The sequence below is a fragment of the Heterocephalus glaber genome, unplaced genomic scaffold, assembly GCF_053883595.1.
Source record: "Heterocephalus glaber isolate CG9 unplaced genomic scaffold, H.glaber_assembly_v1.0 deba00001465, whole genome shotgun sequence".
Taxonomy (NCBI): Eukaryota; Metazoa; Chordata; class Mammalia; order Rodentia; family Bathyergidae; genus Heterocephalus; species Heterocephalus glaber.
In genome coordinates, this window is record NW_028258312.1 from 25,030,453 (window position 1) to 25,049,097 (window position 18,645).

At 37.8% G+C, this 18,645-nt stretch overlaps 1 protein-coding gene and 1 pseudogene across 3 annotated transcripts in view; one reads left to right on the forward strand and one right to left on the reverse strand.

Moving 5' to 3' along the window:
* LOC110348502 (uncharacterized) overlaps positions 1 to 18,645 on the reverse strand; it is a 165,014-nt gene that overhangs the window by 48,307 nt on the left and 98,062 nt on the right. The gene's annotated exons all lie outside the window — the stretch shown is intronic.
* On the forward strand, positions 6,957 to 8,335 carry LOC101715413 (small ribosomal subunit protein bS18m-like; annotated as a pseudogene).

Here is an 18,645-nt window from a genome sequence, read left to right on the forward strand (position 1 = left end):
TTTTAGATGCTTTTTATTTTTTTCTCTTGCCTAATTTCTCTGGTTAGGACTTCCAGTACTATGTTGAATAAAAGAAAGTGGGCATCCTTGGTTAAGAGATTTTAAAGGAAATTTCACACGGTTCCAATTTAAGGGAGAATTAAATTTAGCATTTCAATCTCACATAGGAATGAAATTTTATGTAGTTTTAAAAATCATAGATAAGAGACTGTAATTTGGGTGAGGCATTTATTAATGTGAATTAAAAACATGAGAGAAATGAAAGGGTAAACTGAAATGACAGCATAGGCATGTGAAGTAACATTTGAAGTGATGGACAAGAAAAAGAGTTATGGGTGGAAAGTCACAGAGCCCTGGAAGCATACAACAAGGCTTGTACCAAGGTGAGGAAAGACTTGGGAGAGACACTGTACTGATGACTCTGAAGAGGTTAAATAGTGCGCATGTTCTCCTGCTTGCTATTTGCACCTTCCTGTTTCATGGTTGGAAGGGGCATTGTCTATGCACACTTGACTGATGAAACCCACAGATGCAGAGAATGTGAGAGTCTTCTAAGTCATAGAAAGTCATGGGTAAAGCCCAGGCCTGTGGTGGCTTTCCCCTCCCTCCTTTCTAAAGCTTGGGATGAGGGCTTTCAAATTGTGAAAAGAAGAAAAATGAACCAAAAAGATGTGAAATAAGAAAGGAGAGTCACTCAGGAATTCTGAGCTGTCAAATCTACCCAGAAAAATAAGGCAAGGGAAAAGTGAGATGGTAAGACTTTTTAAAAACTCCTGTCCAAGGTAGTGACATGCACAGTGCCTCTTTTCATTCACGGCCTGTCTGCACACATTTTCCCATCCACCATTTTACAGTTATAGCATTTATTTCTGTGCCCACTGGCTCAATTCTTCATCACTTTACAAGTTTCTGTTTGTAACAGCTTTTTATTCTCCTTGCCAGTGAAAGTGTACCCCCAAAAGAAAGGAAGAGGTGGGCAGGAAAGACCTGGGAAGCAGGATCACAACTTGAGTCTCACTTGTTTTTTTCCTTTTCCCAGTGGACATTGTCAGGCATTTCCCCTTCAGCTTGAGGCCATGTTATTTCCTGGGTTTAGCTTTTACCAGGCGCATGGTTGAGCTCTTTTAAAAAACAAAAGTGAATTAGATTCTGGAATTGTTCAAATTGAAACCACATAACTGATATTTTACATATTTCATCTTGAGCCTCTTTCTGGAGCTGTAACATAGTTATAGCCTGTATAATCTGGGACTCTGCTGACATTTTGATTTTTCTTTGAAAATAACAGCACAACTTTTATTGATCTTAAACATCACAGCTTAGTGGGTTTAGGGAAAGATGTGGAAATAGTGGGAGAAAACAACCCACTAAAACAGCTAAATAATTTGCATGAGATCACACAATGGACTGAACTTGAATTAGAAACCTGAGCTTTTATTCTAGGATCTGAACCCTATGCATGGCCTCCCAAATTCAAGTCAGTGTTTACTCTGACAAAATTCCCCACTCATGGATTTATTCATCTATTAGGGTATGTCACAAACTGTTCTAGATGGAAAAATTTTAAACAATTTTTGAAGGAAGAAAAAAATTTTAAGTCTAAACTTTCCCTCCAAACAAAACTGAACAAAAGCTTTCTATGAATTTATTATGTGACATGATGGAGGAGGAAAATTTTTTGGAATAAATACTGAGAAATCAACAACAACAAAACCATTAACCTCAACTTTTCAGCTTTCTAAAATATGTAAAGATGTAGGCAATGGATAAAAAGCATGAGGACTGGGATGTCTTTCTTACTCCAAGTATTCTACCAGTCAGCTGACAAATCTTGAGTAGTAATTTCCAGTCAGTCACCGTGTCTGTATTAGATGCCTGAGAATGAACAAAACAGACATAATTCTCACCTTATTGAAAGAACTAATTTAGATATCTTTTCTACTTTCAAAATATAAACAACATACTCAGTCACTCATATTTTAGTAAGAATTACAGATGCAAAAGTGAGAGAGGATTTTAGGGCATGGAGACCAAGCAAAGGGCACTAACCGAATGGGATGCCACAGAAGGAGGCTTGGATGCCTAGGGAAACAGGGTGAGAGGCAGGAGCCAGCTTGTTCTTGGCAGCTCAGGTTGCAGTTTCATCAGATCTGTTCTATAATACAGATTTTGAGAAAACTATTTGGGAAACATAGCTCAAGCCTAGCTCACCCGCCCTCTCAAGAATTCAGTATAACATAAATTAACTTGTTAAACTCCTTTTCTGCTTCACCAACTGAAGTCACCTTAGATTTCTTGCAGTGAGGACCCTAACACAAATGCACAGTTGGTTACGAAAGTTGAGTTTAGATACTGCGGCCAAGGGATCTCTCTGGGACATGAAGAGTGTGAAGGAGCAGGCTGTACACACAGCTGGGGACAAGCTCGAAAGTAAACATATGCACAAGCTACTTTGCAGGGGCGGGGGGACTGGGGAGAGCTAGACAAGCCAGGCCCTGACTTCATGGAGCTACCTCTTGTGTGGGGTATTTAGACAGGTAAAGGTGGGTCAATAACAGGGACCGTAATTTCAGATAGTAATAGATAGATATTATAAAGAAAATAGCTGTGGCCTGCAGGAAAGGCCTCTCTGAGAAGATAATTTATACAGAAACTCAGGAGATTTATGGCTTAGGGAAAGCCCCTCATGTATCCTATTTGGACACTTCTCAGGGAAGACAATTGCACAAGGGTTCTTACAAGAACATACATTGCAGGGCCCTCTTTGCCAAGGTTAGGAATATCGGGAGACACAGGTTTTGAAATAGCAGTGGGGATCATCTTTTTCATGATATTCTCAACCTTGAACTTGTCAAATACATATGACTACATTTGAAGGGAGATAATTCGTTGCATTATGAGTATTTGTTCGCATCTATATACTTGCTTGAATTCTGTCTGGAATAGTTGCTATGTCAACAAAGGCTCAACATAAAAATAGAGAAAACAAAAGGCCAGGCGTAGTGCACACCTGTAATCCCAACAATGAGAGCCTGAGGGAGTTGGATCACAAGTTCAAGACCAGCCTGGACAACCGAGCAAGATCCTGTCTCCAAATCAAACAGCGCTGGGGATGCCTGAAGGCCTGCATTCTATTCCTAAAGGGAGGGAGATGAGAAGGAGAGACAAAGCGAGCTACTATGCCACTTCTTCATCACTTTGTCAGGAGCTCTTCTGAGTTGATGGACTAGGACTGCCAAAAGGGGAACCAAGCTATCACTAACAGAAAAACCTCAGCTCCAAGGAACTGCCTTTCAAAATAATCTATGTGCAGGTGGAAGTTGCCAGCTTTATGTGAGAATGAAAAATTAATTATCAATGAAAAGGTATTTACTTCTTTCAGGGTCCATATATTTATTGACAAATAAATGTTCTTTATCTCTCTAGAGGAAAGAACCATTCTCTAAATTGTTTAATCAATTTATGACTTGAGTTAAAGCTCTGGTGGAAAACAAAATGAATGGATTTTCTTAGAAAGATCCCCAGAAAGACAGAGCAGGTGAGTTTTTGGTGTGTTTGTTTATCAGGAGAGTAGTTATCTGAAATATACCTTTTTCTCTCAAAACCAAAAAAAAATTATTCTAGGAAAACAGAAACAGACTTACTGGTAAATATAGCAAATTGAATACATACATCAATCTACTTTTACTTTCTTCCCCCCAGAAATGGGAATGAGATACTTTTAGGAATCATAAACCAGTAAGGACAGACAGAAGAGAAGAGGAAAATAAAATGAAGAAGATAAAATGAAAACAAACAACCTAGCACATGGAAAGCAAATGAATGAGTGGTAAAAATATCACAACAGACTTGCGAACACAGAACCCAAAGCCAGCAAACGGAAAGGACTTAGACAAACTCAGCTCTACACCAGAGACTACAAAGGCTTGTGGGGTCTGCAGCAGCAGCTGTCTTTGGAAATGGGGCACAGCGAAAATAAAAGATTGGCTACAGCTCCAGAGAGCAGAGCCATCAGTGATATCCACCACTCCCAGCTCCTCTCCCCCATACCCTACCATTCTGGCAGAGGATTGGAGACCTAGTCTCTGGGGAAGTAAGGGACAGAGTCTCTTAGCTGGATGGATGTTGAGGTGAAAGCAGGATACAGAAAGTAGGGGAAATAATGCAGGCTAAATGCTGAAAACCATAGTCATCTGTACTTACTCAGCTTTCAAAATAGTAGTTGACAGACTCATGCTCAACCAGGAGGTAAGAAGATCCTTCCGCGCACAGTGTGACCAACTGAAACTGAGAGGTCGGGAGGTAGTGGGCTTCTAGGCTCCACAACTAAGTAGCCAAGCCAGATCATCCTAAAGTAAAGCCATGGTTGGATAAGTCTCTTCCTCACTCCAGTCTCAACACTCCGACACACAGCCCCATGCATACCCAGAGATACCCACTGTCTTTTTCATTGGAAGGAAACTTTTAATTTGATGGATAAAGGGTTCAAAATAAAGCAGCAGATAAAAGCAATTTGGAGCAAACATACACCCTACATAGAGAAGAAAATTACAAAAGCAAAACAAAACATAAATCACATCAGTAATATCCTCAGAAAGGTTAAACAAAGGTATAACAACCATGAAACGAGAACAGGATAATAAATGAGAATATTCATAAAACAAAATAACCTGTTAGAATTTTGAAAATATGTATGTGATAGCATAAATGAAAAAGAATTAGAAGACTTGAAAGATAAAAATGTCTCAGGAAATTTCCTAGGAGGCAGAAAAGAAAAGAGTATTAAAGAATAGATTCAAAGAAGAGATTACTAGCTGAGGAGACTCAAAATATAAAAATAAGAGTTTCAGAAGCAGAGAACAAGCAGATCCCATGGTGTAACGGTTAGCACTCTGGACTTTGAGTCCAGAAACAGAACAGGGCAGGGAAAAAGACTGTGTATCAGGAGATATATTGCTGTCTAACAAATAACCTTAAACACAGTATGTAAGACAACATGCATCGATAATTCCACAGTTTCCATGGGCTGGAGTCAAGCTCAGGATCTCACAGGGTTAGAATCAAAGGGTTAGCTACGACAGAGTTTTCATAAGGAGCTCAGGGTCTTCCTCTAATTTCATCCATTGGCTGGCAAAATTTATCTGCTTGCTGCTTTACAGCCCATATTAGCTTGCTTTTCAGAGGGACAGTGAGACACAGACAGATTGATTATTTCTAGGCCTTTTGCCAATAGGTGCACCTGACTAGGTCAGGCTTACCCAGATAATTTTCTTTTGTTCAACTAATTTAAAGTCAAGTGATTAGCTGCCTGCCTCACAAGCGCAAGGTCGGGAGTACAATCCCCGGTGCCAAAAAAAAAAAAAGATAATCAAAGTCAAGTGATTAGGGACCTCTATTTTATCTACAAAATTCTTTCACCTTTGCCATATAATATAATATAATATATAATATGATATGATAAGATATAATCGTGGCATCAGTTTTGCCACTTTCTGTTTGTTAGAAGCAAGTTCCAAGCTCCATCCACACTCAGGACAGGAGTTTCCGTCAGGGCATGTACATGGGGGAAGGAGGTAGGGAATCATGGAGCCAAATTACAATTCTGCTTATGAAGGAAGGGAGGGAATCATGAAAAGTACAATCTGAAATAATATGAGTTTTTAAGTATATAATTCATGTGCAGAAATCACAATGCTTCGTAATTGTTCCATTGCCTCAAGATTGAACTATTGCTGTGTAGAAAACGAATGCTATGCTTTATCTCTGATGCTTGCTCTGGAAGCTGAGATCTTCCTGTGGCCAAACACTTTTTCAAGTCTAGTGTGGATGTAGTTTCATCATGATGCTGGCATTCAGTGACTTTTTCAATCAGGAATCATGTATTTCAGATCTAAACAATGATTGCATGTTGTGTCATTAATGATCGCTTCTAAAATGGTTCCATGATGCCCACCCCATCATATGACTACCTTTATGAGTAGGTGGAATTTTGAACTTGCTTCTATATCAACATAATATGGCAAAGCTGATGAAGTAACACTCCCGTGAATGTATTGTGTTATATGGCAAAGGTGAAGGGATTTTGCAAATATAATATGGGCTGCCAGTCTGTTGACCTTAATTTAGTCAATTGAGACAAAGATTATCCTCAGTAGATGTGATATAGTCAGGTGAGCCTTTCAGAATAAAATCTCATTTCAAGGTAAAATAAAGACATTTTCAGATGTGTACGATTTCAATTATTCCCCACATACCTTTTCTCAGAAGCATGTGTGAGGATTTGTTCCATCAAAAATGGGAGAAAAAAAAAAAAAAAAGAACCAAGATACATCAAGTAAAGGTACAAGTTCCCAATGAGAAATGTAAATGTATTGTATACCTAAAATGTACCAATAAAAGAATTTAAGGGAAAAAAACGAGAGAAAGCCAAGAAAGGGAATGCAGGAGAATGAGCACAGGAAAAATCAGAGGGAATCTCAAAATGAAGGCAAAGGAAAATCCTAAAACATCATTGTATGGGGTTAGAAAACAACATAAACACATGGGGAAGATGAGAAGGTTCCAAGAAAGATTTCTTCCGCAAGATGACACTCAGAATAGATGAACTTGATAGCACACATAGTGCCTTTTAATATAGTTAAGAAAAATTTAGACAACTGCTAAAGATTTTGGGATTGCATCAATGATAAGTTAGAGCAAACAAAATAAAATAATTAGTTCAAAAACTACCGAAAAGTGAAAGAAATCTTGCTTGAATGCATAGGCATGTTTGCTACATGCTACAACCACATACATGGAAAGTAAATAATATTTACATCATCTTGATAATGTGAAAAGCACATTGGTTATAAATATTTATGGAGAATGAAGGAATGGGAAGGTTAGAGATATGTTGTAAGGAATGAGGAGAGAAGCGAGATGGTCCTTTTGTTTTTCACTGCAGTAGATGTATAGATAATACTTAAAACTGTCAAAAGGAAAAGAAAAAGGAGAGGCTATGCACTCATGTTATTTGGAGACATGGAGGTAAATATCAAAAGATTAACCAAAACTGATTGAAGTGTCCTGTGGAAGAGGAAATGGACCGGGAAGAGAGAAGACAGGAAACTGCCATTTTTCTATAACAAAGCTTATAAATCTGTTTTGCTTTTTTGTTTGTTTGTTTGTTTGTTGTACTAGGGGTTGAACCCAGGGCCCTGTGCACGCTAAGCAAGTGCTGTATGACTTCAGTATATTCCTGGTCCTCTATTTTGCATTTTAAACTGTGTGTCTATAACTCTGAGGCAAAACACATGCAAAAAAAAAATCCACAAAGCAGAAAAGATGAAAATAATTATCTAGATAACTACTATATTTCTCATACTATATGTATGGACTAATTCCTTATATAAATTCACTCTAATGTTCCTTTTGTTATTATGCTTTAAAATCAAGTTCAGAGGACTAGAAACCATGGCTGCTGTGGTCACTGTTTGCAGAGGTCTAGGGAGGAAGAAGTTCACGTACTGGGAAACAGCTGCTATCTGCCTCACAGATTCCAGAACTCACACGGGTAAAGTGTCCACGGGGACCCTGCAGCTATTGCCTTGGCCCTAGTGATCAGTCACTTTTAGCAAAACGATGCCTAATTTGTCACTTTTTGCGACTGCCGATTTCTAGGCAATTAAGTTTCTCCAAGAAAGTGGGAATCTGTAATGACCAATAACTAGTATTCTGGAACTGAAGTGGATGTGATATGACCAGCTGTTTTCAAATTTAAACACTGAAGGAAAGAGGCAGATAGAACTTTTTTTTTTTTTAAGATGCAGGGATTTCCTATACTTGGCAAGACAGGACATTTCCAGAGTCACTCAGCATACTATGGAGAAGAGGTTGTTCACAGTATAAACAAGTAACCAGCAATGAGAACCAGCCTGTTCCAATGGATATCCTTATAAGGAACTCCTTAAGAAGTGTATCTTGTGTGGGAAACGTGTAGATTATAAGAATGTGCAGCTTCTGTCCCAGTTAATTTCTCCACATACTGGATGCATTCATGGGAGGCTTATAACAGGCCTTTGTGGAAAGAAACAAACAGAAGTTTCAAAAGCAATTAAGAGAGCTCAAATAATGGGGTTTATGCCAGTTACATACAAGGATCCTGCATATCTCAAAGATCCTAAAGTTTGTAACATCAAATATTGGGAATAAATTTCATAAAGTTATTAGCAATAAAATCACTTCATAGTAAGTGGTTTTAGGTCATTATTGACTCATACTATCCTTTAGGTAGAAATGTTTCAAGGCTCAAGCTTTCCCCCACACCCTTGAATGCTCACTGAACATATTGTACATTTGAAATGCTAATACCCATTACATTGTATATGCCTTGAATAAAAATGGTCCTTTGTGATTGTTTTACAAAAAAAAAACAAACCCAAAAACAAACAAACAAAAAATAAATAAAATAAAATCAAGTTCAGATGTTAAACACCAAATGATTGTTTTCTCTCAAAAGTTTCCTCTTAAGAAGTGAGGCACTTTGTCCGAAGTTGTTGCAACTATCTGAAATATTTTTGGAAATAACTTTAGAATTTCACAGCCCATGTTAAACTTCTTTAAATAACTTCAAAGGTGTCAATTCATGGATTTAATATTTCAAAAGAACCAGAAATTGTTTGGACCCATATTAGATTTGAGCGGGTCACAAGCTAGATAAAACTACTTTGGGTAAAAATCAAGATATGACTAATACAGCTTATTTTTTGGATGGCTTATAAATTAACTATAAAGGAGACTTTAGTGGGGGAAAGTCCTTGAATCATAAGTATTACAATACTCATACGAAAAAGATGTTCTCACAAAACACAAAGGATATTCTATATAAAGCACACACACAAACCTATTTAAAATAACTGCAGAAGTGATTGGGAGATTGGATGAGATGTGGTTGGAGTCTCTCTCTTTTCTGAGTCCAAGTACAATTGACCCACCCACTGAAATGAGTAGAGCACCTTAGAAATGGCAGAGATTCATTTTCTTCTCCCAATGGAAGAGATGTAACTAGAAGTAAACCTCTCTGCCTTTGATTGGCTCTCTATCTGTTCCCAAGTGAATTGCCTCAGATAAGTGGAGTAATTCTGGCATTCCAAACTCTGGTATTGCTACACTGATGCATCCAAGATGTCCTCTCCTTTCTTCACCCATAGACAATATGGTGGATGTAATGTCAAGGTTTTCTAGTCTTTCTCAGAAACACTTATTGAAACCATGCTATCTCCTGACTGATAGTGATCACATTCTTGTCTATGGGGCTCTATGGGCTTCCTCCCCTGCTTTTTACTGGGTAAATTTTTCCCAGCTCAACAGAACATGACCAGAGTACAGAGGAGATTGGCAGCTCTCCACTACTGTAGCAGTAGCGGTAGCTGTCCACTGCTCTCCTCTCCCTCTTGGGCAGAAGGAAAGACCACTTCCCATCCTGTCCTGCAGATAGGTTGCTCAATGGAACACGAGTGGAAAGAATATCTGCCAATCCTGAGCCTGGCCCAGGCTTCTCCTGCACTTGTCCCTTCTGCCAACTTGATGCAGGCAGTGTGAAGACCGCAGGGTGCTGGTGTAACCAGCAGTTGGAAGGAACCAAGGGCCTGAATGACCATAGGTAGTAATATTGCCCCTGGCACCTGAGCAACTACCCAGGACTGCTAAGAAAGAAAGAAAGAAAGAAAGAAGGAAAGAAAGAAAGAAAGAAAGAAAGAAACTCAGTTTTTATGAAAATTTGTAAGTCTAGTTGTTACTATTGCCTGGTCTACACTAAATAATTCACTGGCTTTTCACCTGAAATAAGGGACCTCATTTGACCCTGGAGAACCGATAGATAGATAGATAGACAGACAGATAGACAGATAGATAGATAGATAGCCTTGGAATCGTACACCATTGTCCCAAAATGTACATTTACTCTGATCAGAAATCGTCATTTCTCTCCCGTACCTATCCTAGAACCCAAAGATCAGAGGCTGGCTTTCTCTGCCTTCTTAAACATGCTGTAGTTACAGATTTTGATTCTAGAAATGACCCACCAGTCTCTTCATTCCTCCTGTTGCAGTCATAGGCTTCCTTTGGGCTTTCAGGCTGAGAAAATAAACGGATGTTGTGAATATTTCACATGCTTCAAAACTCAGTGAAAAGTTTAGCTTTAAAATGAGGTTTATCTCATACACCCATTATGGAAAACCGTATGGAAATTCCTCAAAAAAACCCCCTGGAAATAGAACTACCATAAGACTCAACAATCCCACTGCTGGATGTATATCTAAAGGAAATGAGATCAGTTTGGTGGAGGAGATATCCACATTCCCATGTTCACTGCAGCACTGTTCACAACAGCTAAGATATGGAACCCATCTCTGTCTCTACTGATGGGTGAATGGATAAATAAAAGGTGGTATGTATATGTATGTACGTAATGCAATATTATCCCACCACAAAAAGGAATGAAATCCTGTCACTTGAAGCAATATGAATGAAACAAGAGGACTTTATGTTAGGTGAAAATAACTCAAACAAGAAGAAAAATACCAGATATTCTCACTTACATACAGAATTACAAAGTTGATTTCAAAGACGGAGAGAGTGGAAGTGGAGTTACCAGAGGCTGGGAGGGTGTGGGGAAGAAAGATGGAGCGAGGACGTTAATCGGTACAGGGTGCGGCTGGATGTAAGAATAACTCTGATTTTCTGTAGCACGGTAGGAGAATTCTGTTAACAACAATTAATTGGATGTCTCTGGCAGCTAGTAGAGAGTACTTTGAGTGTTCCCAACACAAAGAAACAGTAAGAGTCTGAAGTGATGGAAGAGCCAGTTAGCCTGATTTGATCATTCACACGTTGTCGTAAAACATCACCATGTACCCCAAATATGTATATACTGTATCTCATTTAATATATTAAGAATACATGGATAAAATAAAATTAGGTTTATCTTTTTAGTAAAATTTTTTCCTTTGCATTACTCTAACCCAATATTGTCTATTCGCAGTCAAATTATGCAACTCCAAGACAGGGAGTGGTGTACTGACTTAAGTGAGTTGACTGTTTTCAAAAACTCTGCAAACTTGTTACCTAGCATAGCAATTACTAAAACAAATTATACAAATTTAGGATTAAAGAAATCATATGTAAAGAAGGGTAATAAATACTAAAAGCCATTTCCCAAATATTTCACTGCATTTTATTGCTGTCTGTATTTTGACGTTGTCTCTGTCTTGTGGTAGCAATATCACGCAAGGATGTGCTACTACCAACCTTGCCACTCCGAGTTTCATAATGTTATGTCAGGAGCTTGAAATTGGCCTTGGTGGGAGGATTTTATACCATGCAAATCAGCAAACATTACACATGAGTATGATCTTCTAAAGGCCAGTTGTTAAACATTTATCAGCACACTACTAGTGGTAGAGGAAAAAAAATCAGCCATCCGGGCATGTTTGTGTGTTCCTGTAATCCCAGAACTCTGGAAAGCTGAAGTAGGAGGATCACAAGTGTGAGCACAGCCTGGATGATTCAGTGATACAGCAAAAGCTTATCTCAAAATAAAAAAGAAAGAAAGGGATGGGAGTGTAGTTCAGTCCAAAGGCCTTAGGTTCAATAGGCAGTCCAGGAAATAATTTTAAAAAATAAAATTTCTATGCTGGAAAAATGGAGAAATACCTCTCAAACTGCAGCTTCCTACTTGACCTAAGGAAAATGGGAGCAAATATTTGTTTTACTTTTAGTTGATATAACTTTTCCAATTGATAAATTATTTCAAAATGAAAGATGCATTTTTAGAAGTACATTTTTAAATAGAAAAAACTTTTTTTTGTTTGTTTGTTTTTTTTGGTACCGGGGATCAAACTCAGGACCTTGCGCTTGCACGGCAGGTGCCGGAACCACTGAGCTAAATCTCTGGCCCTACATAGAAAAATTTTTTAAAGTTCGGTGCATTGATATCCAAGAAATAAACAGACTATAACCTCAAGAAGGTCTGGCTGAAGTATAACTGACATAAGTTTGTAACATAGTGCGTTATTAATAGAAGACAAGGTGCATGAACATAGGGAATTAGCAGGAAGTCAAGGGGTACAGGTGAAAACCTGTGTGACTGTGGCCTGTGTCGCCTCTTTTTAGACAAGCTGGGTAGGAAATGAGCAGGTAAGGAAGAAACAAACAGTGTAATTAAATGAGTGCCTTTAAAAAGAACACCCCCCCCCCAGGAATTTGTAGGTAGAGGTAGCAGGGAACAAAGGAGAGGAGAAAGAGAAGGGGCTGGAGCGGAAGACAGTGGAGTGTGAGAATTCAGTTTAAAGGAAGAGGCACTGTTTAACTCACAGGCCGCATGCCTTCCGTAGAAGAGCACGTGAGTGGGTCTTCTTGTTTTACTTTCTTTTCAGAATCCATGCTTTTTTAATACATAAACTTTTTAAAACATTGGGAATAGTTTTATATTTTCAGAAGAGTTGTACAGATAGTACAGAGAATGCTCATATACTTCGCATCGAGTTTTCTCTATTACCAGCCTCTTAAATCAGCATGGTGTATTCTGTACAGTTAACAAACGAGTGTTGATGAAATATTGTTAGCCAAAGTCTGTATTTTATTGATATTGCTTTGGTTTTTGCCTAATATGTCCTCCTCCTCCTCTTCGTCCTCCTCCTTCGGATCCCTCTCTCTTCTTTCTCTCCTCCTCCTCCTTCTCTTTCGCCGCTCAGTGAACATCAGTTCTTTTTATTTTTTAAATAATTTTTAAGAATTTGTATCAGTGCATGTTTGTAGAACATCATGGTTATGTTCATCGAGAGGAGCTGGCTGTGTGCCTGTGTAACACATCCCAGCTCCTTTCATTTCCCCTTTCCCCTGTCCCTCTATCTCTATTCAGGATGCCTTTTTTGGTTGTCATTTCTCCCCGGGTTACTCTTGGCTGCGAGAGTTTTCCAGACTTCCCTTGTCTTTGTTGACATTAACGGTTTTCTGCAGTAGTGATCGGGTTTTTTATATAATGTCCATTAATTGGAATTTGCCTGATCTTTTCCCCACTGTCAGACTAGGATTATAGGTTTGGGAAGGCAGACGTTGAGCACAGAGGTAAAGTGCTAGTGCCAACACATTGTATCAGCGTGCTTTGTCTCTGCCGATGCTGGGCAGGTCCAACTGGCCAAGATGATGTTTGCCAGGCTTCTCCACTGTAAAGTTACTATTTCTTCCCTTTCTATACCCCACTATTTAAAAGGCAGTCACTATGTATAGCCCATATCTAAAGAAAGAGTGGGGAGTTACATTTAAGCTACTTCAGAAAGGAATATCTACGCAAATGATCTAGAATTCTCATATATATTTTTCCTTTTATTTATTTAATCATTTTATATCAGTAAGAACTCATGCCTATTATTTAGACTTTGGGTTATGATTCAATACTAGTACATTTTTTCTGTTGCTCAAAAATTTCCAGGTGACCTATTGACAATGCTTCCAATTAGCTCATGGTCCAAATGCCCATTATGGTTTTTTGTTTGCTTGCTTGCTTTTTAAGCACTTGTTATAGCTAGAAGATACTCCAGGCTCATCATGTATGTTTCCTGTCCTAGTCTTAGGATCAGCTATTTCTCCAAGGAGCCTTGGCTCTTTTCATTAGAAAATGGTATCACAAACAAAAATCTGGGCACAGTGTATGCTCATTTCTTTTGAGGTGTCCTTGTTTCTAGAATCTTCAGCTGACGAAACAAGGAAGTACATGTGTGTTTAACTAACCATGTACACATACCCTCTTACATGGCTATATATACCCATCTATTATCTATATTAAGTTAAACACGATTTCATTTTGAAGTCCCCAACTCTAATCCATTCAGATATGTTTCATTCTAGCCTTTTCTCTGTTCTGATCCGTAATTTCCCACTCCATTAGTGAAGCACTTGGCTTTCTCCATCCATCATCTACTTACTTAACTGTTCAATTCCAGTACACATGTAAACTGGTTTCAGAATTAACTCATACCCCCATGGGGAAGACTTGATCAACTACAACATAAAACTTATGTGCATTTGCTTTTGCCTTTAGTCTTACAGACTCCGCTCATTTCCAAAGTTACTTATCAGCAACTTATTCTCCAACTAGCTCCCCTGAGATTATTTTATCCATTTGATAGATGCCTAAGCAATAGCTTGTATTTCATCATAGGACCCAGGACCTCCTAAATGTTATGTTAAGGTTTGCGTATATTAAAGCTTACTCTTTGTGCTACAAAGTTACTTCTATGGGTTTTGACAAATACATGGTATCATGTAGCCAGCATCATAGTAACAGACAACAGAATTTCATCACCTGAAAAGTTTCTGAGCTTCTGCTACTCAGTCCCTTCATCACTGGCCAACACACACACACACACACACACACACACACACACACACACAGACGCACACGCACACAAACCAGCGATTTTTTTTCTTTCTCCACATTGTTCTATCCTGAATATTATGTAAATGGAATCATACATTATGTAGCCTTTTTAGGATGACTTCTTTCACTTACCAAATGAATTTGAGAGTCATCCTTGTCTTTACATGACTTGATAATTCATTCCTTTTTACTGCTAATGAGTATTCTTTGTTTGGATGTACAACTGTATGGTTATCCATTTATTTATTGAAGGATATCTTGATTTCTTCCAATTTTGCAATTATGACTAAGCATTCCTATGCAGGTTTTTGTATGTAGCTAAGTTTTCAAATCAGTTGAATAAATATCTTAGTGTGATTACTTGATTGTATAAGACTTTATTTAGCTTTGTAAGAAACCTGGTCACTGTTTTCCAAAGTGGCTGTGCCATTTTTCATTCCATCAGCAATAAATGAGTTTCTGTTGCGCCACATGTCAAAATTGCCATTGATGGTTTTTTTGTATTTTAGCAATTCTAATAGAATTGGCTTCTCATTGCTATGCCAATTTTCATTTCCATAATAAAAACAAACATCTCTTTTATATGCTTGTTTACCATCTGTATACCTTCTTTACTCCACTTTTCTTTTTCTTTTCTCCTAGAACTGAGGATTTAACCCAGGGCCTTGCATTTACTAGGCAAGTGCTCTTCCACTGAGCTATGTCCCCAGTCCTTTGATTATTAATATTTTTTTCTTGAACTTTCAATTTTCCTGCCTCAATTCCCACATAGCTTGGATTAAAGACATCTGACAGTGTGCCGAGCTCTGCATTAGCATAGTGTTTCCTTAGGAAGGGTGAAATATGGTTGACTGGATTTCATGGGTGTTGTGGTTGTTGTTGTTGTTACCTATTGTATATTCCTGACCTGTGTATTCACAACGTTCCAAATCTCACTTTTATAATCAGTATCTTTGTTTGCTTATAGTGGCCCAGTCCATGTCTTCATCTGTAATTTTTTATTGGTTTAGATCTCAGAAGGCAATCTTATTTCTAAAATTTTAATGTGAGAAAGAAAAAGACAACTTCATTGCTGTTTTGTAAAAGTCCTATGCTACGTAGTTTTTTTCTTCTTTATTTAAAAATATTCTATTTAACTGTAACTATACTTCAAATATTTTGAAAGTGCTTGACCTTCTTGCTAGGTTTTCATTTATTACCCTGATATCATCCGGTAAGGTTTTGTTTAGTGCAGTGTTCCCAAACTTTGGTGCGTAACAAAATCTCAGAGAGCCATAAAAGAACACAGTGGCCCAGGCTCACTAACTGCTGCTGTTTTAAATACCAAAGTTTGAGAACTGCTGGGCTGGAGTGTGGAGAAAAGGTGAATGAGGGCCAGGCTGGCCCCGAATGGGATACACCGTCAGCCTGTCTAGGCACTGAGGAGAGCCTCAGAGGCCAGTGCTGCCATCTGGCTTAGTTCCCAACTTCATTCTTTGTTGCGATTTGTGTAGAAGATTTTTGTCTAGTGGTGAAACTGAACATCAATATAAATATTTTTGCAGTATAAGATGCTATTTAAAAACTGGTTTATTCTGCAGAGGTCACCAAAGGAAAAATTTTAAGCCACCTGGACACATCATTAAAAGTGTTAAAAGATATGCCTAGGTATTTGCATTTTAAGAAGCAGACTACAATAAAAAAGGCAGACAGTCCATACATCCTTTCATATTACTGGTTCACTACTTTTCTATACAATAGAAATTAAATGGCAGCTATTTATTTATTTATTTATTTCAACAAAGCATTAACCTAAATTGAGAAGACCAGATTCAATAATACAGCATTTTTTCTAACAAGAAAGCAACTATTCCTCAAATTGTTTTCTTTAAAAACTCAAGTCCTCGTGTGCTTTGTGTCCTAAGCTAGGGCTAATATTCAATATAACTTAAGAGAGTACAATACTTCAAAAACTACTATATAGATTTAACACAATGCTGATTGAAATTCCAACAATATACTTCACAGAACTAGAGAAAACAATCCAAAAATTCATTTGGAACCAGAAGAGACCTAGAATAGCAAAAGCAATTCTAGGCAACAGAGACATGGCTGGGGGTATCACAAGCCCCAACTTGAAACTCTACTACAAAGCTACTGTGATTAAAACAGCATGGTACTGGCAAAGAAACAGACCTGAGGATCAGTGGAAGAGATCAGAAGATGCAGAAACAACTCCAGATGTACTCAGCCACCACATCTTTGATAAAGGAGCCAACAACCCTCACTGGAGGAAAGATAGCCTCTTTAATAAATGGTGTTGGAAAAACTGGATTTGAAGCTGCCAAAGATTAAAACTAGACCCATACCTATCACTATGCATTAAACTAAGATCGAAGTGGATTAAAGATCTAAATATTAAGGCAGGAACAGTAAAATTGCTGGAAGATAAGTTAGGTAGAAATCTTGAAGACATTGGCATAGGAAAAGACTTTATGAACAAAACCTCAGTAGCATGGGAACTAGCACAAAGAATCAACAACTGTGATCTCATCTTATTAAAAAGCTTCTGCACTGCAAGAGAAACCACCAACAGAGCTAAGAGACAACCTACAATGTGGGAAAAAAATTTTTAGTAACTGTACCTCAGACAAAGGTCTACTATCTAGAATATATAAAGAACTGAAAAAAATCAGATCCCCCAAATTCAAAGACCCAATTCAAAAATGGGCATCTGAAATGAACAGACATTTCTCAGACAAAGAAGTAAAAGCAGCAAATAAATATTTGAAAAAATGTTCATCACTGGTCATTTGAGAGATGCAGATGAAAACAACACTGAGATTCCACCTCATCCCACCAAGAATGGCTGCTATGAAGAAATCAACCAATAACAAACGCTGGTGGGGGTGTGGGGAGAAAGGAACCCTTCTCCATTGTTGGTGAGAGTGCAGACTGGTGCAACCACTGTGGAAATCAGTATGGAGATACCTCAAAGAACTAGGGCTAGAGGTCCCATTTGACCCAGCTATTCCCCTGCTGGGTATCTTCTCAAAAGAATTAAAGGAATCACACCACAGCGATATATGTGCACCCATGTTTATAGTGGCACAGTTTGTGATAGCTAAAACTTGGAAACAGCCCAAGTGCCCATCAACTGGAAACTGGATAAAGATGTGGTTTTTTTATAAAATAGAGTACTACTCAGCCATAAAGAATGAGAAACTAGAGACATTTATAGTTAAATGGATGCATATTGAGGCCATGCTCTTAAGTGAAATAAATAGGACGCACGTGTAAATACCAAATAGTTTCTCTAGTGTGAGAAACTGAAAGTATAAATAAGGATTAAAATGAATAATTCATAATTTGAAATAGGTAAAGGTCCAAAGATTGTAGGGGTGATGGGAGGGGAAGGGGAAAGGGAAGAAGGGAAAGGAAAAATTATGAGAAAAGGAAAAAAAATGGAAATGAAGTCTATGTAAATAGGGAAGAGTGGAGGGGGTGAAGAGCGCACAGGTAATGGGGAAAAAATAAGAACTATGATACATCATGTACTGCTACAAACATCCAGTGATAAATGTAAATGTATCGTATACCTAAAATGTACCAATAAAAGAATAAAAAAAAGAGGACACAGCTCCATTCCAAAGAAAAATTTCATCACATCAAAACATTATTTGCATATTTATAAGATTCCCCCTTCAGGCACAGACATGAGCTCTTTTTCTTGCAAACTATTACTTCAATAGAAATATACAAATAAGCATCAAGAAAAATGTGAATCAGGATATTAAATGAAAACATGTTCACTTTCTAGTGCAGTTTAATATCAGGTGGAGAATATGCTTGCTTGATTGCAAAGTAAATTTTAAAGAGAAATAATTGTAGTTCATTGTTCATACAAATATTTAATTGTTATTATCACCAATAATTGCTAATACTGATGAGTGTACTGAGCAATTGTTTGAATTTACTAGAAAATACATTAATATAACTTTTTTGAAAAATATATTTTAATTTTACTTAAGGGGATATTTTTTAAATCAATATAACACATAGAGGCATGGTTGGAAGTACTTAGTTTTTCAAAGGTCTCTTCAAACTGAGATGTAATCCAGAAATGAGTATTTTTTCCATGAAAATACAAAATATCAGCTGTTTAAGCCTCTTTGGGCAGAAGCTAGATTATGTTATTCATTTTGCCAGCAACAGATGGTCATCTTATGAGATATTTCCTAAATTTTTAC